The 20,303-nt window shown below is 42.7% G+C and overlaps 1 protein-coding gene and 1 pseudogene across 2 annotated transcripts in view; both read left to right on the forward strand.

Annotated features, from left to right (window-relative positions):
• Positions 1-20,303, forward strand: part of ST8SIA1 (ST8 alpha-N-acetyl-neuraminide alpha-2,8-sialyltransferase 1) — a 99,236-nt gene that overhangs the window by 12,114 nt on the left and 66,819 nt on the right. The gene's annotated exons all lie outside the window — the stretch shown is intronic.
• LOC308553597 (cytochrome b5 pseudogene) lies at positions 9,898-11,827 on the forward strand (annotated as a pseudogene). The gene is made up of 2 exons: positions 9,898-9,954; positions 11,429-11,827. The product of its transcript is annotated as a cytochrome b5 pseudogene (transcript).

The raw sequence follows: 20,303 nt of genomic DNA on the forward strand, positions 1-20,303 counted from the left end.
AGTCCCCAAGTGCCTCTGATCCTTTCGGTGTTTGGCCTGCATCGCGGCCGCGAGGAGGAGCTTTGCGCAGTTCAGCGGTGTAATATCTTTTGACTCCGGTTAACCTGTGCAACATGTGAAATGCTGGCGAGGAAAAGCCCTTTAAAACACTGCTACGAGTTACATGAGTCCACGGGGAAAGCAAAGCTCAGTTACCGGTAGAATAAGAGCGACCAAAGGCAGGCGGGCTCCGATGGGGATCGTGGACTTTGTGAGCAGCAGCCTCCGCTCCGGCAGCCGGCCTGCGGTCCTGCAGCGAGGAGGGAGTGGAGCTCAGCAGGCAGGAGAGGGCCGGAGGGAGGACACGGGCCGTGGACTGGGGTAAACACACCAAGTCATTTTCTTTTTCCAAGTGCCTGCTCCAACTACGCCTTGTCAGTCTACCTCCCACCCCCACCCCTGCTCCAGCGTGCTGACTCTAATGGGTTTCTCATCCGCTCGGCAGATACTGTTCATTTGCATCCACCTTTGCTCCTGGGACAGTCTTATTCTGGATTTTAGAGCACAGTGAAACTCGTGGGCCTGCTTGCCTCCCACGCGCCTGAGCCGCGGGCTCTGAGTGGGAGTGAGCAGGGTGCTCTGGGCGGCAGGGCCCGTTCCTCCCTTCCAGGAGCTGCTTCTCGGGTGACCGGTGACAGGCCGCCCATGTGCTATAAGAGCAAGCTGCCCCGGTGACAGGCCGCCCATGTGCTATAAGAGCAAGCTACCCCGGTGACAGGCCGCCCATGTGCTATAAGAGCAAGCTACCCCGGTGACAGGCCGCCCATGTGCTATAAGAGCAAGCTGCCCCGGTGACAGGCGGCCCATGTGCTATAAGAGCAAGCTGCCCCGGTGACAGGCGGCCCATGTGCTGTAAGAGCTAGCTGCCCCGGTGACAGGCGGCCCATGTGCTATAAGAGCAAGCTGCCCCGGTCACAGGCTGCCCATGTGCTATAAGAGCAAGCTGCCCCGGTCACAGGCCGCCCATGTGCTGTAAGAGCAAGCTGCCCTGGTGACAGGCGGCCCATGTGCTATAAGAGCTAGCTGCCCCGGTGACAGGCGGCCCATGTGCTATAAGAGCTAGCTGCCCCGGTCACAGGCTGCCCATGTGCTATAAGAGCAAGCTGCCCTGGTGACAGGCGGCCCATGTGCTATAAGAGCTAGCTGCCCTGGTCACAGGCTGCCCATGTGCTATAAGAGCAAGCTGCCCCGGTGACAGGCGGCCCATGTGCTATAAGAGCTAGCTGCCCCTGTGACAGGCGGCCCATGTGCTATAAGAGCAAGCTGCCCTGGTCACAGGCTGCCCATGTGCTATAAGAGCAAGCTGCCCCGGTGACAGGCGGCCCATGTGCTATAAGAGCAAGCTGCCCCGGTGACAGGCCGCCCATGTGCTATAAGAGCTAGCTGCCCCGGTGACAGGCGGCCCATGTGCTATAAGAGCAAGCTGCCCCGGTGACAGGCCGCCCATGTGCTATAAGAGCTAGCTGCCCCGGTGACAGGCGGCCCATGTGCTGCGAGAGCAAGCTGCCCCTGGTCCTCAGCCTGGCGGGCAGCCTTCTAAGGTGCAGCACTCGTGAGCACACCATCCTCCACACGCCAGAGGGATTTCCACCACCCTCCCCTCTCTGCCTCACCACCTCGGTCCACTTCTGTTCTCCTTTCTAAATAGCGCAGGGCCAGTGCAGCCAAGGACCCAAGAACGAAATGCCCGCTTCTCTTGATTACAGAGCCTCAGGTCCTCCTTTACAGGTGATGGTTTGGGAACATCCCCACCCCCTCTGCCCCTCTTGTTGGCAGGAAGGGAAAACACTCGTCTCCACTCCATTCTCCGTGGGGTGAACAGGCAATCGCCTCACCCACAAACACGGCACTCCCAAGGCCATTCATGCCCCCCTCTACCCCCCTCCCATCCTTTCCCAGTATAAATCACTGGCTTGGTGACAGGGCTGGTTTTCTGGTCCGTTACTGGTTAGAAAATCTGTGAAGAGGTGGCCGGCTCTGATTTCTGGCAGCTTTCTGAAGATGGGGTACATGGTATGCATTGGTCTCTGTTTTATCCATGACCGTAATTCCAAGGTAGAAGGAAAAACCCTCACATTTTATAATATTTATCCCCTGGATAAGTTTTGGATCCTTACAAAACTCAGTCGTTGTACACTGTTTCCTAAAGGACCCCTTTAGGTCCCAGAAATATCTAAATGCTCAGCCAGGTGAGTTCACGTTCATCTTGAGCAGGTGATCAAGGCTTCTCATCACAAAAAGGCATCTAAGCCCCAGCCCCCTGTTTTGGGGGTTTAGCACAAATGCCTCCGACTGTTGCCTCACCATTTAGAGTCGCTCTTCTGTTTCCCTTTTTTTCCTGTTCAGGAAGCCTGGGGGAAAACCAGCAGGTGCTGGCTAAGCAGAGTCAAGCTGGGGTCGACACCCGTCTGGACAGGTCCCCCACTCCTGGTTCTTTTGGGTGTTATCGCTTTTCAGGGAAAGGAAGAACCCCCACTTCTCAGCAGGCTCCTCTCTCTCCCAATTTTCCCTTTTTGATGACCAGGGTTGGGGCTGGACATGGTGGTGAGACGGATTGCTAATCAGACCACCCCCCCCCCAAGCCCTGCTGGAGGGCCGGCCACATACCCAGTGGCTCTCCCAACTCAGAATGTGGGCTCCTTAGCAGCTGTGTGTCCAGCTTCAGACTTAAACCATCAAATCCCACTGAACATCCTGTGACAAAAGGAAAGACCCTGTAAAGAAGCCAGATGATTGCTCCTGGTGTGTCAGGCTTCAGGATTTATAACTTATGAGCATTCTAAAACATTCTTTGGACTTGAGAGATGCCGCATGGAAAAATGTTCATATTTAATTAGCATTTATTGGACACCACTTATGTATAATCGCTATGCTAGATGCTTTCGTGCTTAATATATCAAACTAACCCTAGGTTTTAAAATCAGCTCCACTTTTCTGACAATGATGATATTTCTGGTAGCATAATTATTTATTTTGTGTTTGCCATATGCTAGGCACTGTTTTAAGCACTTTACACAGTGTTGTCATTTAACATTCACAGATACTCAATGAAGGAGATATTATTGCCCTTATTTTATAAAGAAACAGGCTGTAATTATTTGCCTAAGGCTATTTAGAGTGTAGGTGACACTTAGACCTAGCATCTAATAAATGCTTACTATGAGTCAGACCCTCTTCTATAGAATTTATATATGTTGCCCTGGTATAGCTAAGTGGTTAGAGCATCGGCCGCACACTGAAGGGTCATGGGTTTGATTCCTGGTCACGGGCATGTATCTGGGTTGCAGGTTTGATCCCTGGCCCCAGTCAGGACACGTGAGGGAGGCAACCAATTGATGTTTCTCTCTCCCATCCATGTTTCTCTCTCCCACTCCCTCGCTCCCTTCCACTCTCTCTAAAGATCAATGGAAAAATATATACTCAGGGGAGGGTTAACAAAAATAATAATAACTATTATGTATGTTAACATCATCATGGCAGCCCTATATGGTAGTCTTCCTCTCTGTCCCCGAAAAACACGTGTTTATTATTTTAAGTTCCTGTAGGATAGAAGTCTGACATGGGCCCCAGTGGGTTCGAGTCGGTGTCAGCAGGCTGCGTTCCTTTCTGGAGGCTCTAGGAAAGGGCCCTTCTCTTCCTCACAGAGGCTGCTGGCAGAGTTCACTTCCTTGTGGTTGTATGAAGGAGGCGGTCACGTCCTTGCTGGATGCCCCTGAAGGCTGTCCTCGGCTTCTAAAGGCCATCCTCATTTCTTGGCTCGTGTTTCCCTTCCTCCTCCTTAAATGTTCCCAAAAGCAGGTTGGGTCTTTTTTAATTATTTTATTTTATTTATTTTATTTTATTTATTTTATTTTATTTTATTATTTTATTATTTTATTTTATTTTATTTTTTTAAAAAATATATATTTATTGATTTCAGAGAGAGAGGGAAGGAGAGAGGAGAGCTGGAAACATCAATGATGAGAGAGTCATTGATCGGCTGCAGCCCGCAACCCGGGCATGTGCCCTGACCGGGAATCGAACCCTGATCGCCTGGATCCTAGGTCGACGCTCAACTGCTGAGCCACGCCCGGCCGGGCCTTTTTTTATTTTTAAAGACTTTATTTTTTAGAGCAGTTTTGGATTTATAGCAAAATTGAGAGAACAGTACAAAGATTTCCTATATACCCCTGCCCCGACACATGCATTGCTACCTCCATTGTCAGCCTTCCCCACCAGAGTGATACGTTTGTTACAGTCGATGAACCTACACTGATATATTATAATCACCGAGAGTCCACAGTTTATATTATGGTTCACTCTTCGTGTTGTACATCCTATTGGTCTGAACAAATGTATAATGACATGTGTCCATCATTATAGTATCATACAGAGTATTTTTATTGGCCTAAAATTCCTCAAGTGCTCTGCCTGTTTACTTCTCCATTCTCCCTCAACCCCTGAGAACCCCTGATCTTTTACAGATTGGCTTCTTTCACTTAGTAATGTGCATTTAAATCTTCTTCATCTCTTTTCATGGCTTGATAACTCATTTCTTATTAGCACTGAGTAATCTTCCCATCATATGAGTGCATCACAGGTTTTTTTTTATCCGTTCACCTACCGAAGGACATCTTGGTTGCTTCCAAGTTTTGGCAGTTATGAAAATATCTGTACAAACACTTGTGTGGACACGTGTTCAGCTTTTTTTTGGGTAAATACCAGTGAGCGTGGTTGTGGGATTGTACGGTAAGAGTATGTTGAGTTTAGTAAGGAAGCACCATACTGTCTTCTAAAGTGGCTGTACCATGGTGCCTTCCCGCCGGCAGTGAGGGAGAGTCCCTGTTGCTCCGCATCTTCCCTCGCGTTGTGGTGTTGTCAGTGTTCTGGATTTTGGCCATTCTATAGATGTGTAATGTATCTTATTGCTGTTTTAATTTGCATTTCCCTGATGACAGTTGACAGAGCATATTTTTCATGTGCTTATTTGCCACCTGATGAGGTGTCTGTAAGGTTTTTGGCTCATTTAAACAATGGAGGTATACTTGACATATAACATTATATTAGTTTCAGGTGTAAACCATAATTCAATATTCGTATACACTGCGAAATGATCGCTACAGTAAGCCTGGTTAACCTCCATCACCACACTGTTACAAAGTTTTCTTTCTTGTTATGAGAACTGTTAAGACCTATTCTCTTAGCAACTTAGTTACTCATACAGTACAGTGTGATTCTAACTGCAGTCATCATGATGTACTTTATGTCCCCGGGACTTATGTGTTTTAATACTGGATGTTTGTATCTTTTTACCACCTTCACCCCATCACCCCCACCCCCGCCTCTGACAACCACCAATATGTTCTCTGTATCTATCAGTTCAGTTTTTTTCCATGTTCAAATGGGGTTGTTTTCTTATTAAATTTTAAGAGTTCCTTACACATTTTGGAGAACAGTCCTCTATCAGCTGTGTCTGCAGACCTCATATAGTCTATGGCTTATCTTCTCGTTCTCTTGACATTGCCTTTCACAGAGCAGAGTTTTTAATTTTAATGGAGTCCAGCAGAGCAATTATTTCTTTCATGGATTGTGCCTTTGGTGTTGTATCTAAAAAGCCATACTTAGCTCCAGTCAGTGTGGCTCAGTGGTTAAAGCATTGGCCCACTCCCTGAAGGTGGAAGGTTTGATTCTTGCTCAGGGGAACGTACTTGGTTAGGGCACATGCGGGTGGCAACCAATTGATGTGTCTCTCTCACACTGGTGTTTTTTTCCTCTCTCTCTCCCCCCCCCTTCCTTCCACTCTCTCTAAAAATCAGTGGGGAAAAAATATCCTCTGTTGAGGATTAACAACAACAACAACAAAAAGTTATACTTAAAGTCATCTAAGTTTTCTCCTTATGTTTTCTTCTAGGGGTTTTATAGTTTTGCATTTTACGTTTAGGTCTATGATCCATTTGAGTTAATTTTTGTGAAGGGTGTCACGTTTTTGTCTAGATTTATTGTTGTGTGTGCGTGTGGATATCCAGTTGTACCAGCACCATTTGTTAAAAGACTAAGATATTAGTTCTATTTTATCAATAGAAAAACTGAAACAAAAAGAACTTAAAGGACTTTGCTCAGGGTTATGCAGTTAGGAACTGGCCTCTCTGGCTCTAAGGCTCACGGGATGTAGGGCTCTAGGCTCCTTAGTGTGCTGGGCTGATCCTTTGCAGTAAGACCAACGCTGACATTCAGGGCTTCAAGCTACAGCCTGATACCTCCGTTTACAGCAGTGTCTTAACACAAAGGAAATAATCTCAAATGGTAAAATTTCAGTCTGCGAAGGTGAATTAACACTTGCTGTAATTTACTATTGTTAATGTCGAAGGCTGTTTTTACCACCCACTCTTCAAGGATCCTGCAAATAAAGCTGTGAACTGAAGTCAGGAGGAAGATGTCTCTTATCTTTCTGCCCAGTGCCTCTGATTCATCCCAGTGGCTTAGTTTTTGTTGTTGTTGGTTTTCTCTCTCTCTCTTATCTAGTGTCATAATTCACTTGCGTAATTCCCATTTATATTTGTGAGATGGATGCCAAGAAATGATACCAACTGTGCTATGGTCAGGAGAACTAAAGCCCGTACAACTGTGAGAAACAGGAGAGGGACAGCCAACTGCGTGGAGACTTTTTCTGTGTCACTTGAAAAGGGAAGTTTCTCTTCCCTCCGGTGCTGAAATCCCCAGGAGCTTTTCTTTTGGGGTCAGTCACTGTCTCTGAAATGGAATTCATGTGGTAATATTTTCAGTTACTCTGAAAGATAATCTAGACATCGAATGTATAATTGCTGCTTTTTTTGAAAATTTATTAAGATAATGCATTTTTTAAAAAAAAAGTCTTTATTGATTTCAGAGAGGAAGGGAGAGGGGGAGAGAGAGAGAGAAACATCAGTGATGAGAGTCATTGATCGGCTGCCTCCTGCGTGCCCCCGACTCGGGATCGAGCTGCAACCCGGGCATGTGCCCTGACCGGGAACCGGCCTGTGATCTCCTGGATCCTAGGTCCCTGCTCAACTGCTGAGCCATGCTGGCCGGGCAAGGTAATGCATTTTTATTGTAAATGTTAAAACTTTATACAAGAGTGTATTAAGCAAACATTAAAGTCTTCTCAAGCTCGTTTCTTAGAGGCGTCATCACAATGTTAATGCTTTGGTGTATATTCTTTCAGATATTTTCCTACCCAGAGTATAATATATTATCCAAACTGGGATACTCGACGTGAAATGCCAACACGGCTCCAGGACAACAGGCATAAACTAGGATGATTTCAAGCAAACTGGGATGTGTGTGAATTTTTATATTTACATCCATAGCAACATGTAGATAAGCTCCATACATCTGTTATATAGGGCGATAGCCTCTGCGACGGCTCCCAGTGATCCCCGTCTCCTGTGTCCCTGTGTCATCCCTGCCCTTTGCGCGTGGGCAGGTTCTGGTGACTTCCGGAGTGGAAGCCAGGGTATGGCACTCCTGAGATGAGGTTACGGAGAGCGCGGCTTCTGTCTGGGGAGCTCTCCTTGCCTCCCCGTTGGATGCCCTGCTCTGGGGGAAGCAGGCTGCCGTGCCACCGGTGAGGACCTGCGTGGACCCGAGGCAGCGGTCGGTGAGGGTCCGAGACCACGGGCAGCCACGCGGGTGAGCCGGCGAGGGGATCCTCCGGCTTCAGGTGGCTGCGGCCTCAGCTCACGGCTTGTCCCCAGCTTTGCGAGGGACCCTGAGCCAGGCCCGCCCGGCTGGGACACCCCCGGCCCTTAGAAATCATGCGAGAAAATAAGTTCTCCTTGCTTGAAGCTGCTGACTTTTGGAGTAATTTGTTATATACTAACAAATAACATATTTATTACGTAATAATCAAATCAAAATACAGTTGTTTTAACATTCTTCTTTTTCCACCCACAACGTATGTCAGTAACTGCCTCATTTTAGAGTGTACAGGACAAGGCAGGACCGTCTCAGGAAAGACGGAGCGAGTATAAAGTTCCATTTTAGGGTTGAACGTGGTGCTTTTCTTTTCTCTTTTCTTTTCTTACCAAAAATGACTTAACAAACATCCTGGAAATATGTTTTTCTTCTTCTGCAAGGATCTCCACAGGGTAGCTTCCTAAAGAAAAAATTTCAGGGTCATGAAGCACCAGTTTAATTTTAGATGGATATTTACAGATTGTCTTCCAATTGAAGTCATCTCCACTGTGACCAAGAGCCTGTTGGCTTTTCCAGTGCTGAATATTATTAACTTCAAAATGGTTTGCTACTATATAGGTGAAAATGGTAATACGAACGATTAGTGAAATTGAGCTTTATTTTACTTCTTTATTCCTGAGGATTTCCTCTCCTGTGAGAGACACTTCCATATCTTTGCCTCCTTTCTTCTCCAGTTGTTCATCTCTTCTCTTTTGATGCTCAACACGTCTATGTTTGTTAAAGGAATGTAGCTTTTTGTCATAACTGTAGCAAATATTTTTTCCAGTGTGTCTTTTGCTTTGCTTATGTTTAATTTTTTTTCTTCATATAAAGACTTTAAAAATAACCAGGCAATCAACTTCATCAGTTTTTTTCTTTGATGGCCTTTGAAACTTCGTTGCAGAATTCCTACAGCCCAAGATATTTTCATCTGATATTTTTATGATTTAACTTCTTGCATTTAAATTTTAGATCTATCTGTGATTTATTGTGGTATAATTAGGTAGAGCTTACATATTTTCCCTAGGTGTTCTAGCATCATTATTCAAAAACAAAACCAAAAGCTTACCTTGCCCCACTGATTGGAAATGCCGTGTTTATCCATGCTAGATAATCCTGTGTGTGTGTCTGTTTTTGGAAGTCCCACTTTTCTTCCAAAGTTTTGTCTCTTTTCTATTCCACAGCCATACCATCTCAATTACTGTAGCTTTTTAGTAAATTTTGATATCTCATAAGGCCATTCACTGTTCCTTTGTCCGTCAGAATTTTCTTTGCGATCCTTTCATGTTTTTCTCTTAGGGACATTTGAGATTGCTTTTCAAGTTCAAATGATTCCTGTTCATATTTTTATTAATTGATACGTTATTACAAAATTGAGAACTTCTGTTGGAGAATAAGATATGTTTCCTTATATGTTCAATACTTATTTTATGAAACAGAGTATATAGTTTTTTAGCTCAGATTCTGCACATTTCTTATTGAGATTACTCCTAGATATTTTATGTTTTTGATGCTTCTACTTCTATACCCATAGCATGTTGTTTTCATATTTATTTCTGTGATTATTGTTTATATAGATATAGGAAGTTTATTAATTTTTACTTTTAGCAAGACACCTTATTTAAGTTTCTTAAAGTGCTTGTTTGTTCAGTTGATCCTGTTTGGTTTCCCAGAATTTCACTTGTATATTTATGTATCTTATAAATAATGGTAATTTGTTCTCTTTTCTAGTATTTTCTGTTCTTTAAGGGGCATTCTTTTAGTGTTTCTTCAATGTGTCAGGACTGGAGAGTGGAGCTTAGAGAGGCAGTGATGAGAGCCGGACGCAAACTCAGGAGTCTCTGACCTCAGGGCTCACACTCTAAGCTCTCTCTCTTCTGGCCTCAAAAATGATTTTGGAAGCCAGCTTGCTTCCAGTATCCCTCTTCCCGTGTCAGTCTGTTAACCTGTTTCCCTGCCTCCCTCCCTTACCCTCTCTTTCTTCCTCTCTCTTGCCCCATCCACTCAATACTTATTTTACGAAACAGAGTAAATAAGTATTTTACTCTGCTCATTGTTCATGGATTCCCTAAATCCAGGCACCCAAACTCATCCCAGAACGCATCCTGCTTGAGCTGCTGTGGTGGAAATTTGCAGCTGATACAGTAGGCATCCAGCTGTAGCATTATGGTGACTGGAAGCCGGTATGGTGGCCCTGTGACTGGAAGAGCCGTGGATTTCACCGTAGGGCACGGCTGTCTGTGAGGGGATTGTTTCCTTGTTGGGGGCTTCCTGAGCTGGTTGATTGGTTTGCCCTAACCTTTCATCTCTTCCAGATTATTCCAAGTCCTTAATTCCTTCACTACTTAAAGGACTCTTGCTGCATAGTCTCCCCTTACCTTTCACTACCATAAGGTCTCCACTTGACAGGAAACACAGCTCACCGTGAGAGTCTTAAATCAAATGACTCTGGTTTCTGGAAATGTCATTATTTTAGGAGGGAGCACAGAAGGGAGGGTAGGAAAATAGTTTAGATTTTTGTGGGGAAATGGAAAGCAAGAGGCAAAATAAAAGTTCTGTTCAGAAGACAGGAAATGGTGATAGGTTTTAAAAAATCAGGGTGTGTCAATTCTGCTATGTTTTCTCTGCATGAATCTTACTTTGGAGAAAGATCGCCTGCTCTAAACAAAGGCTTCTGCTAGTCAAGCGCAGGTTCGTCATAGGTGGTTGAGATGAGGACAGATGAGTAGGAAAAATGACAAAAATAGAAACATTGTGTTTCCAGGTGACAGAATTTACAACTCTGCTTAGCACATCTTCTTCTATTCAACAGATCATTGTTGAGCTTTTACTATCATGGTAACTTTGAGGGGATACAAAGAAAGTGTAAGGCATAGTCCCCGAACTCCAGTGTTTGTAGCCAGTGGGCCAGACAACTAAGTAATGTGCTTGGGAGTAGAGAAGAGTGATGAACTTGTTCCTAAAGCTTGAGTGGGAGTCGAATTGGCACATTCTGAACCCAGTGGAAGAGCATGAGAAATGGTTTTGGGTTTCAAGTTAGTCCTGAATGGTTGGTTTGAGCACAACGTGTGAGTGTGAGAAATGAAAGAAAATCTTTGGACAGTTAAGATGAGGTTTAATAGGAGTTTGAGAGCCACTGTAAGTTCTTGGGTATGGAAGTAACGTAATAACTATGATTAGGAGCACAAATTTGGTGGTAGCGTTGGGGCAGATTGGCAGAGGCAAAGACGTGAATTAAAAGACAGTCTTGCCAGGGGCCCGATCGAGAGTGCAGACAGTGGGGAAAGTGTAGAGTGGGCAGATCCAAGAGACTCAGCAGAAAACCCTCCAGATTAAAAAATGATTTAGTAGGGCTGGGACTTGGGGGAATGTCCAGCCTTAGCTCATTGAGATGCTTCCTGTGCTTCGCCCAACTCGGCTGGTGTCTGCAGGGCCTGAAGCTCGCCGTGTCCAAAATGGCCTAGTATTCTGACAGGACCATCAAGGTCTACACCAAGGGTGGGGAATGTCTGGCCCACGGGCCATCTATATGGCCCCCAAAATCATTTGGCCAGGTGTGCCAAGGCATCCACAGGCGGGACTCAAAATTCAATAATTTCAGTTAAATGTTTGACCAAATATAACAGGCTGATTTTTAAGTTGATAATTTTGTATGGCCCATGAATGATGTTATAAATATCCAAATGGTCCTTGGCAGAAAAAAGGTTTCCCACGCCTGCTCTACACCCTGGAAGAGATCCAGAAGCACAACCATAGCAAGAGCACCTGGATGTTTCTGCACCGCAAGGTGTAGGATTTGACCAAATTTTTGGAGGCACATCCTGGTGGAGAAATCTGAAGGGAACAAGCTGGAGGTAATGCTTCTGAAAACTTTGAGGATGCTAGGCACTCCACAGATGCTGGAGAATTGTCCAAAACAGATATCATTGGGAAGGTTCTTCCAGGTGACAGATCAAAGATAACTAAGCCTTCAGAAACTCTTATTACTACCGTTGACTCTGGTAGTAATTCCAGTTGGTGGACCAACTGGATGGTCCCAGCCATCTCAGCACTGGTCACGGCCCTGCTGTATCACCTCTACATGGCGGAAGACTAAACACATGCTCAAAGCCAATGAAAGAAAAGACTGCGTAGGATTAGGTGAGAAAGAAGCCAACGTTAACTGCTTCGATTCACAGAAACCTTTACCTGAAAAGTAATTTTAATACACCTGTTTCCGTTTTCTCCTACATGAGAAATAAAACAAACCAAAAAGAACTGTTCTGTTCTCTTTACTCTTGAACTTTCCCAGTGTGCATTTTTATTCATCAACTTTATTTTGATATTCAATATATCTGGCTCTTCAAATATAAAAAATCATTTAGTAGAATTAATGAAAGAGAAGGAAGATACTCACTACATAAGGTTTGAGCCTCAAGTGCTACTATTCAAAACTGGACTGACAGATTTGACATTGACGCAGTCTTGTCCTGAGTCAGAAGATGGGCTGGAATGGAGGTTTCTTCTGCCCGTTGAGCCAGTTATTTCATTAATTTCCCCCCAGCTGTTATGTGGGAACCTTCGTGCATTCCCATAGCTCTTTCATCAGTTCTGTGTTGAACTGTTTTCAAGTGATCCTCCAGTGCGTGCTCTAGTGAGTGAGAGTCAAAGCTATCACCGTGCTGGCGTAAGCAGAGGAGCAGCTGAAAACCTGTGTCGGGAGACGTACTGGCTGGCTTCCTTCCTTCTTTTCGATAATACAGGGTAACTGTATTTGGGAGCTCTTTTATGACTAACAGTCTACAATGAATGCTAGTACCAGTGAGCATGGAGGAGGGAAGACTAGACCAGTTCCACGTTAGCCACTTTGCCAGTGCCTCCGTTCGGGCCCATTGTGCAGTGGATGCTGGTGCACCTGCTGGGACTGAGCCCGTGGGCGTCTGGATAGATGGGGAGAGAGGCTTCCTGACATACATATGCCCTTCTTTTATCCCTCCACAGAATGCTTATTCCAAGTGTACCCCTTGCTCTGCAACACACCCAAACATAGACACAGTGGAGCAAATACAACCAAAATATTTTTTCAATAGGCAGACATCGAAAAAAATGTAAATCTCTAAATTTGCATTATGAGCAAATATCAAGGTATAAATAGAATTTATCTGCTGGTGCCAGGTATTTGGCCACTGATTGGTCAGCCCATATGGCTGGGGACAGCTTCCTGCTGGCAACACATGTCCTTCTTGGCTCCACGGACATTCCTAGCATATTCCAGCTATAAAAACACCTGTGTGAAAAGTTAAAATGCTTACTATAAAATTTGTAAATTGAGCTTATGCATAAATTCATCAATATTGGCGTAATTGAGTGTACATTTCAGAGATTCTATTTAGTTGTTGAACATCAAGGGTATCTGGCTTAGTTCTCTAGGTTCACTGAAATAGGGAGACATTTGTGGGCAAGTGGTGGCCCAAGACTTTTGGCACGTGCTGTAATCCTCTTCTCATTTTTAGCTCCTGTGGGTATTGTTTTATTTTCTATCCCTGCTGGTTTCTGTGTGGAAATACTCTTCCAGCGTTTGTTCTGTGCCTTTTTGTTTTTGTTGTTGACAGAACTCAAGTGTGTTAATTTGGTGGCTTTAATGCACTGAGTTTTCTTGTCTTCCTGTTTCACCTGTTTTTATTTTATGTTGAAAATGAATTTAAGAATAATAATAATAATGGCTGAGAAATGTGACAGGCTTGATGCAAAGGGATTTATATATATGATCTTATTTAGTGATCTCTGCCAACCTATGAGGCAAATACTATTTTATTTCTATTTTCCATTTGAGAAAATGAGGCTTAGAGAGTTTCTGAGACATACCCACTCATATGTAGTAAGAAATGGGGGTAGAACTCAAATTCATGATAGCTTCCAAAGCCTACTAACTATGAGCTATTATTATACCAGCACATTTATGGATGATTCATAGTTGAAATGTAACTAACACAGATATGTTTCAAATGAAAGTTGTTTGGCAATTATAGCATAAAATATTGTTAATGTAAATATTCACCTGTCCATACCAAAGGGTTAGTCCAATAATGCATACACAAGAAACTAAAGTGTTTTTGCTAAATTAATAAAAAATATGATATGGTATTATCAGTTTAGCAAAGTTTTTTGAATTTTCCCATAATGACTACTTCAAAGCTTATTAGGAATTCAAGTATCAAATTATTAAAAAATTTTAATTAGTTGCTGTGATTATAGAAATTACAGAAATTATTTGTTTGGCATACCAAATACAAACATAGTCTGCCTTTTGGTTACTTCAGCAGTGACTAAAATAACTTATATTTACAAACAAGAGCAGTAGCAATAAAAAAAATCACAGCTGATTTCCCACAACACCGATGATGCACTAATGAAACACGTCTTTTCTAACAATTGTGGGAATTTCAAAACTGCATGTGTCAGGCACAAAGAAAGCGTTGTTCTACAGCCAAGAGTTGCATGGCAGCCAGGCTCCTTTGTAGAATGTTGAATGAGAATCCTTGGTAAACTTTAAAAATGTAATTCTAGTATTTGCATACAAAATTTTAATAATTCTTAAAAATTGTAGATTGTTAGTGGGTAGTCCTTTGTCACAAATAAAAATCAGAGTCTGTGCAGAGACATGCATTTATCTATTAGAAATCAATAATGTCTTACTGTTTTCATCATTTCATGTCCTTCACTAGGATCTGTTGGTTTAGTACCCCAGCTGAAAGTGATCAGGGAAAAAAGAGCAGGAGGCAAGATTTAAAAAGCTGATTAGTTTGTATATTTATTTAGAGGAGAGGGAGGATCTTATTAATATTAACCCTTTACTTTTAGAGTATACACTAGAATTCATGGAGTAGTTCATCAACTCATCCTGATTTTGATTTAAGCACCCATAAGTCTGGTAGGTGGGGAGGTTGCCAGCATCAGCATTTTGGACACAATCACCAGAGAAAGAAAGTGACTTGCCCAACATCAAACTTGCTGATTCTGCACCCTTTTGAATGCCCCTCTCCCCTTTTTGCCTATGGGATAGACTAAACTTCTTTGCCAGCCATATAAAACTCTTCATAACCTGGTTCCTGCCTGCTTTCTGAATGTAATCTCCTGTGTAAACCATTGTGAACTTACTTGCCAGGTGTAGTCTGCCTTCTGACCATTCCAAGTACTTGTGGCTTTGTTAATCATGCTCAGGGTTTCCCATATTTAGGATATATTGGGTTAGAAAATTACCAAATTAATAAATAAATGGACAGTGTTGATAATTTTGTATTTTGGCAAGCAAGGAAATTATAAAATACAACCAATTCATTAAAGACTTTATATGCTAACATCAAAATGTAGAAAGGACATACTCTCAGGAAAAAAAGGCTGCCCAGCTGGGCGTGGTGGAGCATCGACCTAGGATCCAGGCGATCGGGGTTCGACTCCCGGTCAGGGCACATGCCCGGGTTGCCGGCTCGATCAATGACTCTCTCGTCGTTGATGTTTCTATCTCTCCCTCTCCCTCTCCTTTTCTCTCTCTGAAATCAATAAAGATATTAAAAAAAAAAAGGCTGCTCATTAAAATAAATAATATATGAAAGCCTCACTCATTGCCTGTATTTTCCTGTTTTTGCCAGAGACTGTTGAAAAAAGTTGTTTTGGACGGGCACTGGCCTGTGGTGTTTGGGAACTTTGTGCCTTTGTACACAGTGTTTTCTCTGACGGGAATTCTCCACTTTTCTCATGCCTCTAGCCTTTGGCCTGTCTGACTAAATCCTCTTAGTCCATCAATTCTCAATTACACGTTGACCTTAGAAAATCTTTTCCCGTCTCCGATCACCTGTTCTCTCTCACTGTACCCACCCCTCCAGTTACCACTTCTTGGTAGTGTGGGCATCCTCTGCTTACACCACTAACTGCCCTGGGGTTGTTTATTTGCTGCTGTCTCTGGTCCTAGACCCCGAGATTCTAGAAGACAGAGACTGCATCATACTGACCCTCATTCTCAAAGTTTAGCATACGTCCTTTGCACATACTCAGTGAATAATAAATATTTATAGATGAATGAGTGAATGAGTGAATGAATGAATGAGTAAATACTTGGGTGCTCTTCATGCCCTTTGCTTGTGTTTTGTATGTCTTCTCTGACCTGCATTTTCAAGCACAACTGATTTATTCAAACACACACACTCACTGAATTGAATTAATTTATGAGTTTTGACCTCATCGGTTTTTCTATTTTTCTTAGTCAAGGAAAACTAATTATGTTCTCCATTATCAGAGTGTCCGGGAACAGTCTGCAGCTGCTGTCTGAAATACTTCCATGGACAGTAATGCTTCTCTCAGCTCTTCTGGTCAGCCTGTGTTTTTCTTTTAGCCTGTTCACTTTTGGTTCACCATGTTGATTTTCACATTTTTATTTATTTTTATGGCAAAAAGAATGTTAAGACAGGCTAAAAAGTACATGTGGAGAATATCAGCTATTTTTTTTTTTTTGAGTGATTTTTCTAAATTCACAGAGGCTTAATGACAATTTTGCCTTTTCATTGTTGTTTCTTTAAAAAATATACACATTTTTTTGCCCTTTAAAAAAATTTGTCAAAACATCTTATCCAGAAAGGATAGCCACAGCTTCTCATAAGATTCAGTGGTGATACGAGCACCGCCATTTGGAGATGTGATATCTAGGTAATATGAGTTACTGGGTTGAGCACTTTCCTAGCTCACAAGACGGCTGTGACTCATGCCATTTCACTGACTTTTGTTCAGTGGCAAGGGACACGCTTCTTTGCCTTTCTCATAGAGATGCCCCCTGTAGACAGAGAATTGATGAGAGCTTTTTTCTAAGGTTGTACAGCCTCCAAAAGCCCAGGCAAGCTTTAGTCTAGGCTTGAGCCTACATCTTGGAAGAAACATTAGTTCCTCTTCTTGAAACTCTCTTTCTTTACCTTTCATAGTGCTCTCTTCTGTTATGAAAGTAACCTGTTTTTTATACAGTCAGAATAATAATCATCACAACTACTTACGAGCACTACCTAAGTACTAGGTACCTTCTGCATCTTATTTACAATTCTTTCATTTGTTATCAGCTAATTTTTGTCCCCATTTTATAAACGAGAAAGCTGAAAACCGGAGTGTTAAGTGGTTTGGCCAGAGCCGTGCAGCAGTAAGTGGCAGAGTTAAAGCCATGTGACCCCAAAGCCTCCGTTCTTTTCATTGCCCCAGGCTGCCTTCCTCATCAGGCCGCCTGGATCACAGCTACGGGGTTTGGTGCTGCTACTTAGCTCCTGTAAAGATAAGTCAAGTATCTGACCACGGGATTGTGTTGAGAACTAAATGGGGTAATATATATGAAAGGGCCTGGTGTAGTGTCTGTGTATAGTAAGAAATGACTATTTTTTCTAAATTCCTTCCTTTTCCTCCAGGTCTTCCTTTCTCCAGTGATCCAATCCCACCCCTCCCCCAACTTTAGACATCTCTTAACGGTCCACCTGAGGTCTGTTCTATTTTGTATCTCTCTAGGAGGAGACATCATTAGTTCTCTTGGGTTGAATATAAGGAATGTGGCTGTGATTCAATTTTCATTATTATTAGAATAAAAAAAAATGCTTTGAGAAACAAAGTTTGAGCCTTGGGACAGGACCACATTTAAGTGATGGGAGGAAGAAGTGCTGTTTTGTCAGAAAAGAGAGGAAAAGTAGGTAGAGAGGAGGTGGTTGCCGAGGATCTCCCAGGTGGAGGAGCTCATGAGAAGGGAGTTGGCCTAGGCGGTGTCAGATGCCAGGGTGGGCATGGTCACTAAGAAATGTGGCAAGGCCGTGGCATTTGATTTGGCCATTTGGATGTATTGGAAGAGCTGGGAGAAGGCAGTTTCAGTCAAGGCCATGGGCTTGAAGCGAATGAAGAGGCTGATGAGGAAATAGAGGCAATAGTGTTTTAATAGATTTCATTTGTGAAAGTCCTCGGAGGGATTTTTGGTACCTTAAAGAGGTGGCGCATTTGAGGGAGTTTGTCTTTAGCTTAGGACAATGGAAGCATTTTTATGGAGAGAAGTTAAGGATTTAGTAAAGAGGATGGCTCTGAGGATGCTGGAGGACATGGGTAAGTGACTGATAAATTTATATCAGTTTTGAAGAAAGCCTGAGAATCTGTCATCAAGATCACAGGGAGCAAAAGTGGTTGTATTATTTTTTAATTTTTAATTTCTTCATCTTTTTTAATATCATCCAGATTTTCTATAACAAGCATCAATTAATTATTTTTAATAGCTTTTATAAATTATTCAGATTTATAATGATAAAGTAATATGTTTGTGGTACTAAAAAGTTACTGAAACATATAAGATGAAAAATGAAAGTCCCGACATACACTAATACCCCATTTCTATTTCTTTAAACCAGCCACCATCAAAATTTTTCTTGGTAATCTTTCACACACGCATTTTTAATTGACATATAGTTGGCGTACAATATGACTTTAGTTTCCGGTGTACAGCGTAGTGATCTGATGTTCAAATACCTTACAAAACAATCACCTCATTAAGTCTAGTAACCATCTGTCACGGTACAAAATTATTACAATATTATTGACTGTGTTTCCTATGCTGTACTTTACATCCTTGTGACTTAGTTATTCTATTACTGGAAGTTTGTTCCTCCTAATCCCCTTCACTTTTTCACCCATCCTCTCAGCGCCATCTCTTCTGGCAACCATAAGTTTATTCTTTGTGTCCATGTGTTTGTTTCTGCTTTGTTTTGTTTGTTTGTATTGCTTTTTAGATTCCACATATAAGTGAAATTATACAGTATTTGTTTTGTTATGCCTGACTTATTTCACTTGGCATAATACCCTTTAGGTCTATCCCTGGTGTTACAATGGCAAGATTTTATTTTTTATGGCTGAATAATATTTCATTGTACATACGCACCACATCTTCTTTTCCATTTATTGACAGACACCTAGGTCGCTTCCACATCTTGGCAATTATAAATGATGCTGCAATGAATATAGGGGTACCAGTATCTATTCAAATTAGTATTTTCATTTTCTTTGGCTATAAACCAATAAGTGAAATTGCATAATTTTATTTTAAAAATTTTGAGGAAAATAAAAAATTTGAGGAACCTCCATACTGTCTTCCATAGCAGCCACACCAATTTACATTCCCATGAACAGTGCATTAGGGCTCCCTTTTCTCCAGGCTTCACCAACTCTTGTTGTTTGTTATCTTTTCGCTGATGGCCATCTTGACAGATGTGCGGTGGTATCTCCTTGTGGTTTTGATTTGCATTTTTCTGATGTTTGTGATGATGAGCATCTTTCATATGTCTTATGGCCATATGTACGTCTTCTTTGGGAAAATGTCTATTCAGATCCTCTGCCCATTTTTTAATCAGATTGTTGTTGAGTTGTATGAATTCTTTACATATTTTGAATATTAACCCCTTATCAGATATATCATATATAAGTATCTTTTCATTAGGTTGCCTTTTATGTTTTGTTTTTTTAGATATATCTTTTTTGATTTCAGGGAGGGGAAGGGAGAGGGGGAGAGAGAGATGGAAACATCAATGATGAGAGAGTCATCATTGATCGGCTGCCTCCTGCACGCCCCTGACTGGGGATCAAGTCCGCAACCTGGGCATGTGCCCTGACCAGTAATCAAACCTTGATCTCCTAGGCTCCTAGATTGGTGTTCAACCCCTGAGCCACACCTGGCCGGGTCCTTTTATGTTTTAAAACTGGAAAACTATCAAAAAGTCACAGGTAAAGAATTTAAAGGATAACATCACCTCGCATTTGGTTTTCTGACTCCTCTCAAAAGACTAATAAGATTGTAAGAGAGGAATATAAACAGGAATGAACTTGTAAGAATGAAGAGAATGGAAAGGAGACAAGAACCGACAAAAGACATCAACAAAATTTTAGGAGATGAAAAGCAGATGGCCCAGTGGTTTCTGACTAGGAGACAACAGAAACCTAAAGCCTGAGAGCTTGCAGTAGGGAAAGCCAGCAAGAAGGAAGCCGGTTCATCCTGCAGAATTCCTGGAAGACTCAGCATTAGAGCTGAGAGCTAATGAGAGTAAAAACAGGCAAGGTGGTTAGAGTGCTCCAATTCTTCCCCTGCCCACAGACACAAGTTCTTGCCCTTGCCCTTGGCCCCTCTGTTAGAGGCCTGGAGATGAAACAGAGAGACTGTGGACTTGAGACATCAGCTGAAAAGAGGGGAATTAAGAGAAACAGTGTGTTCTGAAGAGTAAGACCTCAGACCCCCCCCCCCCCCTTTTCACTTAGCTTGCAGAATGTATCAACTAGCCTTATATGTTATCAAGCTGTTGGGAGGTTCCTCTCTGGGGAAACTGACTAGTGCCAGAGAAAAGGGTGTGGATACTGACAGTCGGCTACCCTTGGTGAGAGGGCTGAATCCCTGACGGATCGCTCTCTGATGAGGCCCAGCAGCAGGTAATCACGACTCAAGCCTAGAGAGCTTTCATTCAGCTGGTTAGTGGCTCATTCTTAAATGAAAACGGACAGCTATGGAGCTGTAAACATTTCTAGAAAGCCTCTAACATGAAAGACAG

Source organism: Miniopterus schreibersii (genome assembly GCF_964146895.1).
Source record: "Miniopterus schreibersii genome assembly, chromosome: 2".
Classification (NCBI taxonomy): domain Eukaryota; kingdom Metazoa; phylum Chordata; class Mammalia; order Chiroptera; family Miniopteridae; genus Miniopterus; species Miniopterus schreibersii.